The following is a 17,973-nucleotide window of genomic DNA, read 5'->3' on the forward strand; positions in this document are numbered from 1 at the left end:
CACTGCTGTCACTGTTTGCCCTGTCTCAGGTCTTTGTCATGCACATGCGTGTTTATATAGCGGTAAGAAACCCTGTGAGACATGAATCAAGGGTAAAAATGTGTCAGCAGGGTTTCTTTGAATTTCTGACCGCTTGAAGGTGGAAATCGGCTGACTTTAGGTTCAATAATTAAAATTTAAATGAGTATAAAGACCTGTTATTTAACTGAATGTAAACGAACACATTGTTTCTTTAGCCCCACTGGAGTTAACATGGCTCTCCGTCCAGACACAGACAACAACATACTACTAGCCAATCAGCGAGCTTTCTATCTGCGCCGCGGAAATGTCCGACCAATCAGCTGCCAGAGTTTTATCAGAGCCAACTAACCAGCGGTGTGTCTGGGTCTTTTGGGGAAACCAACAGCCAATCAGTTGCTAGTCTGGGCTTCACGGAGTCACAGCTTGACCAATCAGCGCCCTGTCTGGCAGCACCGAGGGGGCGACCGTCTGCCGAGGCCCAATCAGCGGCTCAGTGCTGCCTGCCGGTGCCGGGGACTGGTGGTGAGGAGCCCGCTGCAGCGCGTCAGGACCGGACCGTGAACCCGGAGACGGTACACACCGAGCCGAAAGGAGACACAGGTGAGCCCGGGGATGTGCGCAGGGCCTGGCCCTGGTGGGGTAACCGTCAAAGCCGGACGGTTAGCGGGCTGTTGTGTCGTGTTTCTGCCGGTTGATCCGCTGACAGACAATAGAGCGGCTCTGTTCGCTGTTTATTGATGCGGGCTGACATGTTGGCGACCAGCAGACAACTGTTAAATAAATTAAAATACCAGTAGAAACGTTCACGGTTTTCTGAATCATTATAGGGTTAATTTGATGATAACCGAGCTGTTGGTGGAGATGTTGTGATTTCATTGTGATGGAAACGTTGAGAGCGGAAAGCCTCCAATCCGTTTCATTGTTTGATCCGGAGTCTCTAGGGGTTCAGTCAGACCGGAGAAAGAACCAGGCTCCTCTAAATACTCGTTAACGTTGATTTAAAGAGCGCCGGGGCGCAGATTAGACGTTAAAACGGTTTTATCGAGTTATATTGAAGCGAATCTGCGTGAAGAGGCGGATTAAAAGGCGCTAAGAGGAGGCCGGGGGGGCTGATGCCTCGCAGCAATTAGGAAGAAAAATTCGAAATGCATCAGCCATTTAGACTCAACTGGCTCCATATGCACCTAAATGGCTGCCTGGCGCCTGACAGCAGAAGCAGCATTTCACTGTAAGGGCTCTTGTGCAGGGGCGTGTCCAGACTTTTTGACTGGGGTGGCCCAACTGGGGCACTGACTTTTACCAGGATGAAATGAAGTATGTATGCACACACATGAATGAATATCATTTATCTACCCTTTTTGTCTTCACCAAACGTACCTACAGTGACTGCTTCCATTCAAGCATCACATGGACGGTTTACTCCTGTGTTTTTATATTCTTTGGAACTAGTTTTTTGACCTTTACATACATTTTATTGGAGGGACAGAAAAGGATGGAAAGAGGCTAGGGAGACTGAGGATAATGTGCAATAAATGACCTATGGTAGGAATATGGCTCAGGGCTGTTGCTGTGAGGAATCAGTTTCATTATAAAGTACACTAATTAACTGCTGAACTAAACCACTACCCAAGTGCAGATTTATAAACTCCAAAAAGCAACACATTGGGCAACATATAAATCTAATAAACTTGAAATTTTGAGGACACATAAAGGAGAATGCAAGTCACAAAACTTGCACACAAACTCTTGCACCCTGCTTTAGTTTTTGTTTACATGTGTGTGCTTACACAACTACTATAATGTGAGCACTACATGTATGCTTAAGTATTCATGTCGCTCTGCAATACTTTGCTTGAATACTAGGAGACAATATGATTTATTTAGTGGTCATTTTGCAGATTTCTTGATCTTTTACTCTCTTGGCTTGGGTAGTGCACATCATATATGTACAAAGCCTTAATGCATAAGCACAGGACCATGCAAACTTACAGCATGTGCTTCAGCATAGGCCTGCAGCAGAAATATAAATCAATATGAGCTAGATTTGAATAAGTAAAACCCACATCTGCTAGCTCAAGTAGCTGATCATATGTTAGGTCTTTTGGATGACATGAAGGGTCCATGCCACCCCTCGACACCCCTCTTGACATGTCTCTGTCGGTGTGATCCAAGCCGAGTGGCTGATTGTATTCCGAGCAGAGGATTAACAGAGGAACATGTCCAGATGACGTTAGAGACCAACCGGGGATCAATATTTAATGTGTGCGGCCTATTATTCTGCAGTATGCACGCGCTCATGTCGTGCCTGTTGGCCTGAGCTGGTGTCTGCTCTGCTGCTGCAAGATTTACATGAGTCACATGCAGATGCATGACTGCTACCGCTGCCTGACTGTGCTGTGTAGTCCCCATTACATTAGAATATGACAAGTCAGATTATATTAATGCGACAGTCCTCTATTGCTTAAGATTACACACACTCATAGTGGAAGTTCTAGTTCAGATAAACTGCAGTTGGTTGTTGGGACCAGCGTGCACTGTAAAGGTCCTGTTTTTGTGTGCTGACAGCAAGGAAAGCTGTCGTATTCTCTGACTTTGCAGCAGCTGTTTGTGTCTCCTCGAGCCTCTCGCTCCACAATCCTTCCACCTGAGCGTGTGCAGGTAAAGTGTCTGCACAGCCTTTTGGTTTGTGAGATAAAAGTTGGCAGACCTTGATACACTCAGCCCTCCACTCTCACTGTGATAGTGGGTCTGTCTGTATGAATGAACGGTCCCTGCTGTTGAAGAGTGTGAATGAACTGTAGTATTCTCAATGATGGAGTCCTTCCTCTTCCTATTTCAGGCTCAGGGTCCCCCGGCAGCCCCGCTAGCATACAGATGAAGATGCTGTACAGTTAGGACAGGGCTTTACAGTACCTTTACATTATTGTTACATAGTTTGTAATTCAAGTCAAACAGTGTTATTATAGTTTTGGCAACATTTAGCTGGACCTTATTGAAATATGACAGAAACAAACACCCCGTCACATAAATCTGCCAGGAATAATAATTTTGGATGGAAGCTTCTGCATCTTGAAATCAGACCAGGCCGATAAAGAATCTTTGATTTTACATAATCTTATCTAAAATAAAATACAGAAAATTACCATTTTTTATTGATATCCTTGGTTTAAGTCATTAGTTATTTACTAGAAAACATAAAAAATGTTGATGACTCATCCTGCACTTGGCGTTGTACAACAGGAGTTGGACAATATACCCATAGAGCTATATTGTTGTCCTGACTCATGCAAAACAATTAGTGTATCACTGGCACCAAATATTGATATTTTAATCAAAATAATACAGCTTTCTGAACAAATTGCCCCTCCAACTTGACTCATCGTATCACAAGTACGTGTCTCTTGATTGTGGCGCTATTAGCACCAGTCTCGTAGTTTACCTTTAAAGGTATTTTGTACGTTTTTGTGATGGAGCTAACTCGAGTAGCATTAGCAACAAGCTTCTGTATGTGACTTGAGACAAATTGACACTTCAGGTGAGGCTACTTCTCAAATTAACACTAGCTAGATGTAGCATAATAAGGCTCAGCGTTCATTATTAGCATTGAACATAGATTCTGATGCTTTCATACAGACGAATTGTCAAACCTCATTGGTGGCGCACAAAATTTGGCATCGTGGATGCACAATTAATACATCAACTTACTCACCACATTGGCTGAAGTTGTCATACTGCCAGATTTTTTTCTATCACTCCAGATAGAAACCAGTGCTAGTTATGTTTCTGCTACTTCAAGGTTAAAACTGAAATAATACTGCTGCTCTTTAGACATGGAGCAAGTTTTTTTTGGCTCACCTACAATTGTCACAAGCAGGAATTCATCAATCTAACTTTTTAAGTTTCTATACCAATACCGTGGCTTTATTGCCTTTCTGATACTGGATGAATTAAAAATTCTCTGTCCCTTATTGTGAGGATAAGACTCAGAATGATATTGTTGCAACTTTAGGTAATTCTGTTGAGTCTGATCTGAATCAGATGATATCAAAACCTGGATCAGATTGATGCATCGAAAAAGTTTAGGCTTTATGTTCAGTCTTATCTGACATGTTGGTTTCAGATAGATGGTCTGAGGCTCAGGTATGAACCACTTGAACAATAATGGCCTGATTGATTGAAGGTTTTACTCTTACACTGTAGACTAAGTGGTCCTGAGAGCAGTCTATGTGTTCCATACAGGACAAACAAGTTTGCTTATTGTAAGACCATAATGTACAGGAAATTAGTACGTTTTTTTTTGTTTCTAAATTTAGCTTCGCATTGTAAAAAAATGTCTGAGACGTGGGGTAGACACACCTCTTTGGAGCTATTTAGAAGTCTGTAAGTAGAGAGTTGTTGGTTGGAGGATGAACAAGGTGCTGTAGTTGGGTGCAGCTTGGAGGAGACAGACGGCAGACTCCATCTTTTGTTTGTTTGTGTGAAAAGTACAAAAAACATTCATACCCTGTTGTGAAAAAAGTTCATTTCATAGTGGAGTATGAAAGTAATTAAAAATGAAGATAAGAGTGAAAGTTGATCTGGATACACTAGGAAAATATTTTATCTTTGTAGAACAAGGCTGTCAGTGTTTGACTTGAATGAACGAGTGCTGTTGTTTATCCTTATATAATAATGAACATGCTCACAAATTTAATTATTTTTTTAATGACTAGACACCATTTTTTACCTGTAAAGAAATGTCAACCATTTATTCAAATCTGCGGTTGTGGGTTTCATTTGTACTCCGACTGGTATCTAAAATATCTTTGATATTTGTTTGAGTCCACATAGTCAAATAGAATAATAAAAGCACCCATCACATTTTATTTTTATATTTTTAGTACAAGTGGGAATGGAACATTTTTGATATTATTTGAAATGCCAACAATTTATTGTGTAGCTGTAATCCAAACATAATATGTGTTGTTTTAAAAATGCAAGTTTGCTTGTTTACTTTCTGATTCCTCAGTACAAGCATTTGCAACGATGACTGCTCTAGCTCTTCTGCAGCAGGGATAGAGATACAATAGAAGAAACATACCCTCTCATACTGCAGCTGTATACCAAGTCTTATGCTCTTTGAGTTGGTTTCAGGAAAAAGAAAACAATCATTTTAATATTTCACCCTGGATTAGTTTTGCCACGGCTGACCCTCATCCGTACACTCAAGCCTGAAGTAAATTTGGTGACCTGAATCAGAATCTGGGTTTATTTTAAAGTAGGTTTACACTTGGAGTGCAGTTTCATCATGACATGATGGTTTGTTTTTGTTTGGTCAATGATATAACGTTTGCAGATGCCACAGAATCTAAGTCCATTAAACACAACCAGTTATATTCACCTGGAAAAAAATAAAAAAAATGGTTTTCCTAACATTCCACTGGTTCTTATTATTTTACACCTGAAACATTAAAATGAAAAAAAAAAAAATCACATATATTCTCTGAACGCATAAAAACCTTCTGCATTAGCACCATACCTTTGGAAATGTGATTCAGCTGTAGTGGAAAAAAGTTGTTCAGGGGTGTTGAGCAGGCGCTGGGAATGAGTATTTAGTTGACAGAAAAAGCTTTAGTGCTTCCATCCGCCATAGGCTGCCACCATTCCTCTGGTTAACACTGGCACACTGCTTTTATGCTCTACTACCTAAATGTTATGAAGCACAGATGTCTGGTGTCATCTCGTAGCACAGCATGGTTTGATAGTATTGGGATCTAGGAAATGGACATACAGTTAAGGGCTGGGGGAAAAAAATTGAAAATCTATGTATCAGGATTTTTTGTTTGACAATATCAACATCGGGATTCTTTGTCAAAAAACTTTTTTTTTTCTCCAGCAGAGGGTGGAATGTTTCTCTCTGACTCATGTGATGTGCATTTAATGGGAAAATATGGCTCCTGATATCGTCTGTTGATATTATCATCATCATTTAATTTATCATCATCACTTAACTTATCACATAGTCTGGTGTTAACAAAAGCAAATTACAAACCACAGAAATTATAAATATTGAAGAATTGTAATTTAAATCGAATCGGCACCCCAAAAATCGTAAGAGAATGGAATTGCAAGAATAGCATATCGTCCCGACACTGGTGGTGCCAGCTCTGCTATTGTTAGTCACACTCAGCAAACCAATCTGACTTGTCAATCATGTTATCTGTTATACTTTCTTTGGAACATCCCTAATTAGAGTCGTCGTGAATAGCGCTTTTCTGTTTCAAGTGTCCGCCAGCAATGCTGCATTTCCTGCATCTTGACGATGATGATGTAGATCAATGTTTCAGCTTTCCATTGATTTGACTAGAACATTGTACAACCAGTCAATTGATCTATCGTTCCAATGTTACACCCCCAGTTTACACATGCTGGGAACTTGTCACACAACTTTTATTGATGCATTACGGTAAACATACAGTAAAAGCAGTTGTAGTGCTGAGAAATGGACCTTATTGCCAAATATGAGGTTTGTTTCCTGTGATGCCTGTGGTTAACATAGAGGTGCATCTTAGAATGCTAATCTCACAGTTTTGATACATTTTTGAGAGTCTAAATGAAATTCTCTGTCATACAAGGCCTTTTTTCCCCATTTATGTTGTTTGTGTAAGTCTGAGGGTTTCTGGACTCTCACTGTCCTCAGAGTCCGTGTGAATGTTTGTGGGATTAAAACCTTGGCTGTAGACTTCGACCGAGCTTAGACCTGGATTAAACCGGTTGATCACACCTTTAAGGGGGTATTCCTGACCTTGGTTGAATGTGTGAGGTTTGATGTCATAGTTAAGTGTAGAAAATGCCTTTAGTGAGCATCCGTTCATGTGACCAGCTCACTGTGGCCTCTGCTTCTTTACTGCCTCATCCCTGCAGCCTGCTTGACGCTACCCAGTGTTTAAGGCGCTGTGTTTCCTCTCAGAGCAGCCATTTTGCCTTAACACAGCAGGAGAGTCACAGGTGTTACTAATAACATTAATGATGGCGTCACTCTGCTCTCTTTAGCTGCTCCATATGTTCACCACATACATGCTGACTGTGGCGTTCTGGAGTTTAATGCTGAGCTGGGAGACTGCAGGAGGTTTACAACTTGAAAGCAAACTTTTCTCAACTTCATCACCAGAAGTGACACAAGGCTCATTGTTACTGGCCATAAAACTACGATAGAAATACTTCAAGTGTAACAATATTGAAACTTTTTTCATGGCCTTTCAAATCCCGCACTGTCTCTGAGTGTTCATGTTCCTGTTTATCCAGATGGGTCAGTGTTAGGATCAGAATGACAAACATCTCAGGCTGCAGGTCCAATCAGCTGACACCAATTAAAGTTAATTAAAGGGGGACATAATGACAGAACAAGATGAAGCTGCTGTCTGGTTAAAGATCTTTCTGCAGCTGCTGTTTGTGCTGAGTTATCATTAGAAGAAGAGGTTAATATGTTCCAGTCAGCCCGACTACAGGTAATGTGCACAGAAAGACCAGACCCCTGAAAAATCCACAACCAGAGAGCACAAGAGTAAAAACAGACAAAGAACTCCTAACTCACATCAGGAGAGGAATAGTTTACAGTCCCTATACAAAGGTATAATTGGAATAAATACTAACAATTTTCTGTATAGTCATAAGAACAAGCACTGAAAGATAGTAATACAACACAATAAGACTCACCAGAATAACAGAATACATGGCCAGCCTTCATTTTCAGGTTTTCTGAAAAGCTTACTTCAAGTTGTGGCGATATCTCATCTAGTCTTGTCTTTTCTCAAGTTGGTAGAGGCAAATTGGTGGTGGTGTAAAGATGACAGGTTTCTCAAGCACCCATAACATCTTAATCTTCAATCTTCATAATACGACCCAAGTCTAGGTTTTGAAATAATTTTTTTTAAGCAAAAAAGGGTTGAAAACATCCCTAGATAAAAGTCTGACTGAGGGATGGTAGTAACTATAGACTGCATAATCAATTGATGTATTATGTGGGATGTCACCCACCCCAAGTTTTGAAGCCCATTGGATATACTGATCACAAGAGGCAGGCTTTGAGCCCAACTGTTACAAGGTGCTCATCTGTTTGTCAGCTGAGCTATACCTTGTAAACTCGTGATCTTAATATCTTCTAAACTACTGACTAATGAGAAAATTAACCCTCTGTATGGTGTGTGTCTGTGTCCCGGTAGGGATGTCTCGACCTGACACACTGATCAGTATCGCCACCCTACATGGCTGTTTTTGGAGGCTCTGATAGCACTGGATTTTGTTGCGTGATCGGGACCAATCAAGTTTACACATGTTTTCAGCACCATCATGCTTTACGGCTGCTGTAAATCAAACCGTGTTGCAAACATGTCTGCTGTGTGGGACTTCTTCCCTTTGGAAAGCAATGATAGTAAAACGGCGTCCTGCAACATTTGTAAAGCGAGTGTTCCTCGAGGAGGTACCGACAGGGCTCACTTTAATACAACAAATATGATTCATCATTAACAACAGAATCACCCAACGGAGTACGGGGTTAATGAGAGAAAGGTATCGGATCGGTATTGATTGGTATTTGATCAGTATCGGCAAAACGTATCATGAAAAAATCGGATCGGAAGTCAAAAAATCTGTATTGGGGCATCCCTAGTTTGTGGTACTTTCAGAGCCAGGCTCAAGCTGACACTCAATAAGTTGCATTTTTACAAGTACCCCTCCAGATGAAAACGTTTCCAATGAAAAGCAGTAAACCATTCTTACATTTGACGTCCCTTTCAATGAAAACGGTGCAGCTCAAGATGCAGACTTTTGGGATGCAGAGTAAAATTAACCTGCCACGCCAGACGGACAGTTTCATATATCCGCCATGGAATTATTTCACAAGTCCATCTGGGTAGCAGCTCTTCCGATTTGTTTTCAGAGGCGGGACTTTATAAAAAATCCGCAGCTGGTGATTGGACGACCGTTCTGATTAACACACTCACCACGAACCAATCCACATCAAGCCACGATATGACGTAGCTTATGTGAGCCGATGCTTCTGAGAAACAATAGATGAACAACTACTGAATCATGAGAAACAGCTGTGAAAAAGGCGTGAGACGACAGCTTCCGTTTTTATAAATTTAACTTAAGAATCAAAAGAACACTGACAACTACGAAAGTCTGCTGACGTCACGTCTGCTCCCACTGCTCCCGCCTCTCTTCCCTGATTGGGCCGGTCAGAATTTAGCCGAGTGAAATCGTTGGTCATTGGAGCCTTTCAAGATGGACCTGCAGGAGTTCAGAAACTGAATCAGGCAGGTCCGTCTTCTCTGCAAGGTTAGAGTAAAATCTTAAAAAAAAATTGCAATACGTAGATTCTGCAAAAGCAGTAAAATTTATCCCCGCTCACACATGTTGCATTCTTGGTGTTTAAGTTCTTACTGCCCTCCTAAAAAGCAGTTTTATACACAGGCATGTAATGTTCTTCAATGGTGTTTCATTACAAAGCTGCACTGCCAGCTACTGGTCTGGCATGTATACTGCAGCATTTTCAGTCTTCTCTTGTGGATCTATGAGAGATCATTTTCACAGTGTCCTTATATGAAAGCAGATTCTTAAGAATGCAAATACAAGCCATTACAAAGCCTATGAATCATGTTTCAGTGTGTATGTTGCCTGTCAGATTCTTTCAAGCTCCACTTTGTGATCTGCATTATCAGCTTTTATTTGAACAAATCCCTTTACAGTAGGCAGGGGTAATACCTTTAAAGTGCCACAGATTGATCAGTGTGATTTGAATGAGTGTGTGCACGCAGGTAGTGCTGGTGTAGTGTAGTGTAGTGTAGTGTAGTGTAGTGAAAGAGGAGGTGGGTAACCAGCTGTATCTCTATTCTCAGTGCAGAGTGTGATCCAGCAGTCAGAGGCTGTGCAGCTGTGACTAATCCAGCCGGTGAATAAGCAGCAGTGTGCAGATCGCTGCTGCATTGCTGTGCTGCATTTAGCCAGGTGCTGCACAAGGTCACGGCACTCAACCTGTGTGGATGCAAACGTCCTCGTGCTCACAGTCAGCTGAGGGTGCAACCAAGGCCAAGACCCTCCTGCAGAGATACAGATAGGATCCTGAAGAGACATGGACGAGCTGCTTATGAGAGGTGTCTGTGTAGATTTCAATCAGAGCTTTATCAGGAGATATACTGAAGCAACAGCTGCTGAGAAACATGCTAGATTAACTCAATGGTTAAGCTTTGCACAAATGGTTGAATAGACTTAATTAATCGTAAACTAGAGAAATGTATCACTGCAGTCGAGAAGTAAAAAGATAGAAGCATCCAGAAATTCTACTGAAAAGAGAGATACTCAAGAATAATAACAAAAAAATCTTACCTTTTGTTCCTTTCTATCTGACTCAAAAGCTAAAAGAAGTTGTCTTTTTTACAGGAATGTCTTAAAATACAGTCTCAGTTAAATAGTTTTGCACTTTTTACTGTGTCTGTATGCCTTTATGTGTCACTTACACCCTTGCACCCTTGAATTCCTAGTCGTTTTGAGAAACTTCTAATAAAAACCTCAAGGATTGGTGGAATTGGGTATGTGTGACCAATTAAAAAGCAAACACTTTGCAGACAGATTCCTGGTTTCTGCTCCTGAATTAATTACCTTTGCTCACTAATGAATTAATTCATGCTGTCAGTTTTAATGAATTCATGCTCACAAATTAGTGAATGCACCTTGGTGTCAGCAGAGACTGAAGCTGGAGGTTGAAGTTGGATTTTTTTTTAGCTCTTCTGTGGTGTGTAATAAAGAGTGCTACTCTCAAGTTATCCCACTGATCTGAAGCAGGTGGGTTCACTGTTACCTGAGGACAGATACCTGAATTACATCTGGACCAGGCGTTGAATGTAATGTAAAGCGCTAGTGTTTGCCGTCCTTTGAGTGAGGAGAGTTAGCGGTGTAGAGGCTGTGATGGAGGGCTGAGCAGTGTCACGCAGCAAACAAAGTAAAACTGGGCGCCGTACAAGTAGTCTTTTTCTTTGCTTTATCCCTGTATTGATCAGCCACCAGTGCTAGCTCTCACTGGTGGCTGGTTTGCGCTGTAATTATGACTATCAGCTGCTCTCTTTACTGTAGCCTTTGGTGCTTTTCTATACCATTGGATGTAGGAAATAACAAAAGTTGCATGTCGTATTGACCAGTTCGTCCTTAAGTTGTGGTAAAACTTGTTACTTTTAAAAGACCTGATGAATCCACTTCACTCAGTCAGCCCTTAGATCTACATTCACAGCTGGATGTCTTTGCAGGAGCTCTTGCTGCTTCTAGTGCTGTTTGAAAATTCTCCACAAACAGGTCATTAAGGCTTTTTTTTTGTTTGTTTGAATCTTCTGCTGCAGCTTTAGTGCTCTTTCTGCAGTGAGGTGAGTTGTTGGGGGCCAAAGCTGCTTAAGGATAAAGGGGAGTCAGCAAACGTAAGGACAGCAGGTGGCTTTGTTCTTCTAAGGTCATCCTGGGGATGTGTCTAATCATGGTTTGGGGTCCAAATGGCAGCTTGATAAAGATCTGTCCACTGGCCACTGACAGACTCTGACAGACTATCTGAACTGGAAACATAGAAACATCTCTCAGAGACACACGTGACTTTAGAGTAAACAAACATGGTGGACTGCAGGATGGTTGTCAAGCCTAGTATTGCTAGCTGCTAAGCAACCTGGTTTGTCCACGGTGGTAGTAACCTTCTTCCCGCTCTGTCCCCTGTCAGTGTGAATGTGGTACGTTTGAGATATAGAAACGTTCAAATAGTTTTGAATTGATAAACAAGGTAGTCTTTGCTTAATGTTTACTCAAGTCACTATAGCTTTTGTTTAAGGGGGTTGTTCTTTCTCTTTAATTAACGCACCATTTACACGTGGTTACACGGAAACAATGTTTTAGCCGACCTAGAACACCAACTTTTGAAAACAGCCTCCTGAGTGGAACTTTTCTGAAATGCTTTCGCCAACATTGCCATGTAAACAGCAAGCCGGAGTTTTCAGTGGAAATATTGACGTCACGCTCTGCTTTGGGCATACAACAGTACCATTGTTACGATCATCGTGGACTACCGTGTTGAGCTTGTGTTGCTGAATCTGCTGAATCTGCTGACTGTATTTCAACAAAATGAGCATCAGTTGCACCACCTCTGCATTTAGTATTTGCAAATAAACCAGATGATCGGCCCAACTCTACTTTGGAGGAGATCTACCAAAAGCCGCTTCTGGACAAGGCAGTAATAGCGGCACCTACAGGCCTGGCATGCTTACTACAGAGTTTTCAGTCCCTCAGCGTTTCCGTGTAAACGCAGATTTTTTTCATTGTTTTTGTGTCGTGTAAACAGGGCCTCAGTCTGCCTCTTGATTGGCTATCATTCCGCTCCACATGACCCTCAGAGAGCATGCTAGGTTGTCCTCAGGGTTTCTCTCAAGTACCAGGAAACCTGAAATAGTGAACACGTTTGTTGTTTACAGCTTCAAATCAGTGTGATCTCGATCATTTCTAAGGAGGTCTGAGAGATAAAGGCTCAAAATCAAGCCAGTTATCTTGTACCCAGGTTTACAGAAAGATCCAAATTTTTGTTAGATATGATTTCAACCAGAAACAGACGTTAAACTGCTGGCTCAAGGCTCTTCTGTGGTATGGTGAGTTACAAAACTAGTTGCTGTATCATAGCAAAACCATAAAGTAACAGAATCACACAAACAAAGGTACCAAGGTAACAATAGTTCAACAACTCCTGTATTCTGTGAAGTAGAGTTACAGTGATGTCCGGATATCCTGTGGATAGGGCAAAGAATCTTGTTTTCCATTGCAGCCATTATTACCCGTTTTGCTGATGTCAGCTGAAACAGCCTCATGGAGCATAGTAACAATTTGAGTCTTAACTCACAAGTCTGCTGCGTTTTTGTGTAATGTTTCTAAAAATAGCTCTTGCAACATTTCCTCCTGATGTAAACAAACACCAGCATCCAGCGTCGATGCATTAGCTCCTAAAATACCCAGAATGCAGTGTGCAGATGCGAGGTGGCTTTGTGTAATACAGTGTTGTTCAGTGTGAGGGATTAGTGTAGCTAATATCTCTCTGCTGATGATGAGTGTGTGTGTGTGTGTGTGTGTGTGTGTGTGTGTGTGTGTGTGTGTGTGTGTGTGTGTGTGTGTGTGTGTGTGTGTGTGTGTGTGTGTGTGTGTGTGTGTGTGTATTGATATTCCTCCTGGCTGCCACGTTCGGCCCCATTTTAAGATGTCTACCTCGCCGTGCCTCGCTCTGACTAAACGTCTCGTGTTCCCGCTGTTTTTTTTCTTTCTTTCTTTTCCTCTCGTTGAGCTGGTGAAACAGCGTCTGCCCCACCCTGTGGTCTGAAGTTCTGCTCTCACTCTTTTCTTGTCAAAGTGCCAGCTCTTAAAGGAAGAGATTTTCCTCTTTCTGCTCTGAAAACACCGGGCCTGCTCCTCCTCCTCCTCCTCCTCTTCACCTCCTTCTCTCTGTCTCTCTCTCTGACTGTCTCACTGTTCGACGTCCTGACCGCTAACGGCTACACATTAAGAGATAATTCCATACCCTGAGGTTACAAACCGGCTCAGACTGGCTCAGTGCGTTTTTCACTGTCCTCTGTTCCCTGGGTGAAAATAAATAAATTAAAAAAAAAAGACACAGAGAAAATTACGTCTTTGCCTTTTTTAAAGGAACACGACGCTCATTTGTAGCAGGAGCAGCAGAGCGAGCAGAAACACTCACCTCTGTTGTCTGACAGGCTGAAGAAATCTGTGACAATTTCTTGTAAATACTTTTACACCGAGCAACAAAGTCAGACCATTTTTTTTTTTTTTCATGAGGTAGTTTTTCTGGAAGTGGCCCGTTTTGGAGGGAACCTTCAACAGATGTCGGACTGTAAAGTCCAGCTCTTGGATCTTCAAAGCTGGGACGTAATGTTACATATTTTGGAGTCTGAATGAGGAATAGGTACAGAACGTTTTTATGATGTCCCAACATAGACAAATTTATTTCATACTTCAAGCAGTTGTAACGTTGTCACATCAACAGAAAAAAAGAAAATGCTGGTACCAGTTTTGATACAACAGAAATTAAGTACTTACTTGACACCCAAAAGTGTGGAATTCCTTTTTATTCCCTTTTTTTAATGTTTGTGTGGATGAGTGGATGTTTCAGAGCTTTAACCACTGTGAAACAACCAGTAGATAGTGTCTGATTTTTCTGTTTTCCTGTTTTGTTTTAATTAGCAGCGCTCACATTCGTCACTTTCTCTCTATGACCACTGCTGCTCTGACGCTGTGTATTCTTGACACGTTTTGGTTCAGTCTTTCTGTGGATTTGCTGTTTGAAAGCCTGGTATTTCTTTTTTGGTAAGCCTACGAGTATTTTGTCAGAAAAAAAATAAACATATTCTTGACAGTTTGGTATTAAAAATACCAATGAACTGATTTATTTCAAAATATCACTTGGGAGCTGAGGAGTGCTGTGGTTTTTAATGGTCTGTTGTACCTTAGCCTGTAAAAAACATGGGTTTCAAATGGTGCATGTTAATGAACATTTCAGAACAGCATCCATGTACTTATACCAGAGTGAGTCACAGGGCTAATTTTTATCTGTACTCCCTGGCAGCTTGTTGGTTATTGAAGAAGGGGGTTTAGAAGCCAGATGACTGTAGACCTGCTAACTTGCTAATTTTGGCTAAACTAGAAACAAAAATGGGAAGCCGAGACATGCCAATACATGCATGTCTGCAAGGCAGTTCAGCAATGCCTTGATCACAAAACATTTGAGTTCTTTAACCATTAGTATCTTTAAAACTAGTGTTTAACTCTATCTGCTGATTTGATACTAGTTGTCACCTATTGTATTGTATCATAGCACAACATATTGCCTTCTATCATATTAAATTGTAAGTTATTCCTATAGTAAACCTGTTAGGATGTAAGGAAAAAAAAACAGAATTTTAACATAGGTGTTGATGGGGATTCCTTGGTTTTTGCAAACAGCGTCAAGTGGACACTCTGGAAATTGCAGTTTTATCCTCTACTTCATCAGATTTTTTACTTTTACACCTGAGGTTAAAGCGTGCGATGCACTCAATATTATGGCATTAGCAACATCATCCCAGGCTCCTTACTTTTACAGAGGAGTCAAAAAAGGCCACTAACCATAAAACCTAATCCTGGTTAACAAAGGTTAGCTGATACCCCTCTACTGGGTGCTTTGACACTTTCTGGTTCAGTGTTGACTGACAATGATGTCAACTCAACTGCTTTTGAACCATACACTGATAAAGCAACGCAACAGCACATTGTGCTGTTGAGTTAAATTTACTGAATTAATTTTATTCAGTATACATGATATATTCAACTTGAATTAATAAAATGTTTAAAAAACTGGTGTGACATGTAAAATTGAATTGTGTACAGAGTACTGCAGATGTATCAAAGAGATGTACATAAGTAGAGTGCTCTGTGGATGATGTATGTCCATCTCTGTAGATGGCTTTGTTGAATGCTACATTCAGGATGCATTAATCCAGATCACTAATGCAGATAAAGAGGCTTTTTTTTTGCTTCTGACTTTAAATAGACAACACAGCAGCCCTCAGACAGAACATTTACAAGGCAACAGCCCAGTGTTTTTGTGTGAAGTTAGTCAAAACTAACAGAAACCATCAGGAATGCCGTAGTTCTTGTCTATTGAGAATATGTTCATACCATAGTCTGTATATAGAGTGGACAGCATGGCTCCGCCATTTATCATTGTACAGTTTTGAAGCCAAAATACCGCCGTCTCAGGCGCCACCCTTGTAGCAGTTTGGAGCAGTAGAGACAATGAGGGATTCCGGGAGAATCTGAGTGGAGCTGGGTGACAAAAAATAATACTTTTTTTTCTTTCGAGAGTCTAATCACTTCCTGACTCTACCTCCCAACATATTTTACAATATATATATATATATTCTTTAGTCTATGGTTCATACCCAATCTAAATAATCGAAATAATCCAGCTAAAAAATAATGAATGGTCTTCGTGATCTTGCATGAGCATGCTAACGATGTTTAAGTGAGCCTTTGCTATCTGTTTCTGATCTGAGCAGTGTTCTGCAATGAAACTTATTGCTCCATAGTTGACAGTAAATGTAGGACGCACTAAAAAGCATGAAGGAGGTAGGAGGGGTAAATCATCTAAACACAAATGAGGCTACATAAATAAACACTCCCCTTCAGCTTTGTGTTGTTTTTTGTGCGGCGCTGCTTATAAAGCAAAGGATCTGATCAGGGTGAGTGTTAGGGCCTGTGTCACTTGGATTTTTAGAAAAAACATCAAAAAATGTTTTCCCTTAAAACTCTGATGGTACAGGCCACTGGGACTAAACCAAACCAAGCCAGAAACTGTGACAAAAAACGTGCTACACAATGACCTGAGGGCTAACTATATTATCTAAACCCTAGTGGACACAGGCCCTAAATCATTCCCCCCTGCAGCGATCAGTTTAATCTTTGAATGGCACTAGTGACTATCTTAGAGATTAAACAGAGACATTCCTTGAATAATTGCTACAGTAGTAATAACCTAAAAAAGAAAAACCCTGCCAGCCTCACTAATGTATTTATAGACACAGAAAATGATGGTCACTTTCTCTCTTATTTATGTCCATTTTTGGATGTAAAAAATGATTCATCCTCGAGGCTGTTATGCTGCCCCCACAGTGGCAGTGATTCAAACCATCAGTCAGGATCACCAGAGTCCAATTTTATTGATCAGGAGACTCATAACTTTCAAAGCTTTAAACGACACTTTCTTCATCCTGACAGGTGATCATTTCAGAGGACCTGATGGCTTAAAGGGAGGGGGGTGGGGGTCACCTTTGCTGCCTCCAGGTAGTTTGACACAAGGTTGATCAGTTCATTAAAAATCTCTTTTTGCCGTTTTTGTTTTGTTTGTTTCTGCATAGGTGGCGGAGAAAAGTTATGGTACATGTAGGTTTTTAATGCGTCTGATTGAAGCAAGAATGAAAGGTGTCTCTCTAGTTGTAAATTGAAAACGATATCCTGTCAGCGTTTGGATGTTGAAATCTGCCATCCTGCGCAGAAAGCCCTTCATCTTCAGTGTCTGTTCAACTACGTATTTCTGTATTTAAACTCAACTTCTCTTCAAACTGTCTGTAAATGCTCGTGATCCTCTGGGTGGGATGCAGTTGACCTTATCTTTTCTCCACAAACTGAAAATCTAAATCCACCATCTTTTGTCTGTTTCATTATTAAATGACCGTTTTCTAATTTTTTGGCAAATGATAACAATAAATTAGCAGATGATCACATAGAAATCACCTTGAGTTGGCTTATAGGCCACAATCTAAAAGACATATCAACCATGTTAAAGGCATACATACATACGGATACAAATACAAACCTTCTGTCCGTGCTCTGCATTCATTTCGTCCTTATTTCTGCACGTTTCCATGAAGCTTACAGATACAGACCAAACAGAGCAGTACCACTGGAAACCGTGGGGGCAGTGTTGCTGTTACTACCTGATACAAGGCATTAGTGAGACACAAAGAAGAAATAACAATGGCAGGACTTTCCCAATGTATTTAACTGCCTCACCGACCACCGCCTACTACTACGCTGCCGTTTTTGTCTTTTGCAAGCATAACATCATTAATACCTCCTTCACAGTTGCCACGCTTCTTTTTGAATTTTGTTATCATAAACATTTGACTCTGGGCTGACTCCCTCCGGTGGATGTATTGGTTAACAGCAATGCCGTCGTAAAGGATGTACCAAAGTATGTGAGCTGAAACGATAGCATCGTTTGAAATGGACGAATACATTTTCGTACTTAAAGGGAGTATAAATGGGCCTTAAATGTAGCTGACCAGGTGTTTGTCCTGAATTGACCCAAAGTCATCACAGAGCACTGATATGTGGGAAAAAACAGTGGCC

The 17,973-nt window shown here is 41.0% G+C and overlaps 1 protein-coding gene across 1 annotated transcript in view; it reads left to right on the plus strand.

The window, feature by feature from the left end:
- The first annotated feature begins 483 nt into the window (after positions 1–483).
- Positions 484–17,973, plus strand: part of gatad2b (GATA zinc finger domain containing 2B) — a 51,840-nt gene continuing 34,350 nt past the window's right edge. Inside the window, exon 1 of the mRNA XM_074686692.1 lies at positions 484–621. The gene's annotated coding sequence lies outside the window, so the exon portion shown is untranslated. The remainder of the gene's footprint in view (positions 622–17,973) is intronic.

The sequence above is a fragment of the Halichoeres trimaculatus genome, unplaced genomic scaffold, assembly GCF_033239565.1.
Source record: "Halichoeres trimaculatus isolate MK-OKI-2021-1 unplaced genomic scaffold, fHalTri1.1 fHalTri1_scaffold_14, whole genome shotgun sequence".
Taxonomy (NCBI): domain Eukaryota; kingdom Metazoa; phylum Chordata; class Actinopteri; order Labriformes; family Labridae; genus Halichoeres; species Halichoeres trimaculatus.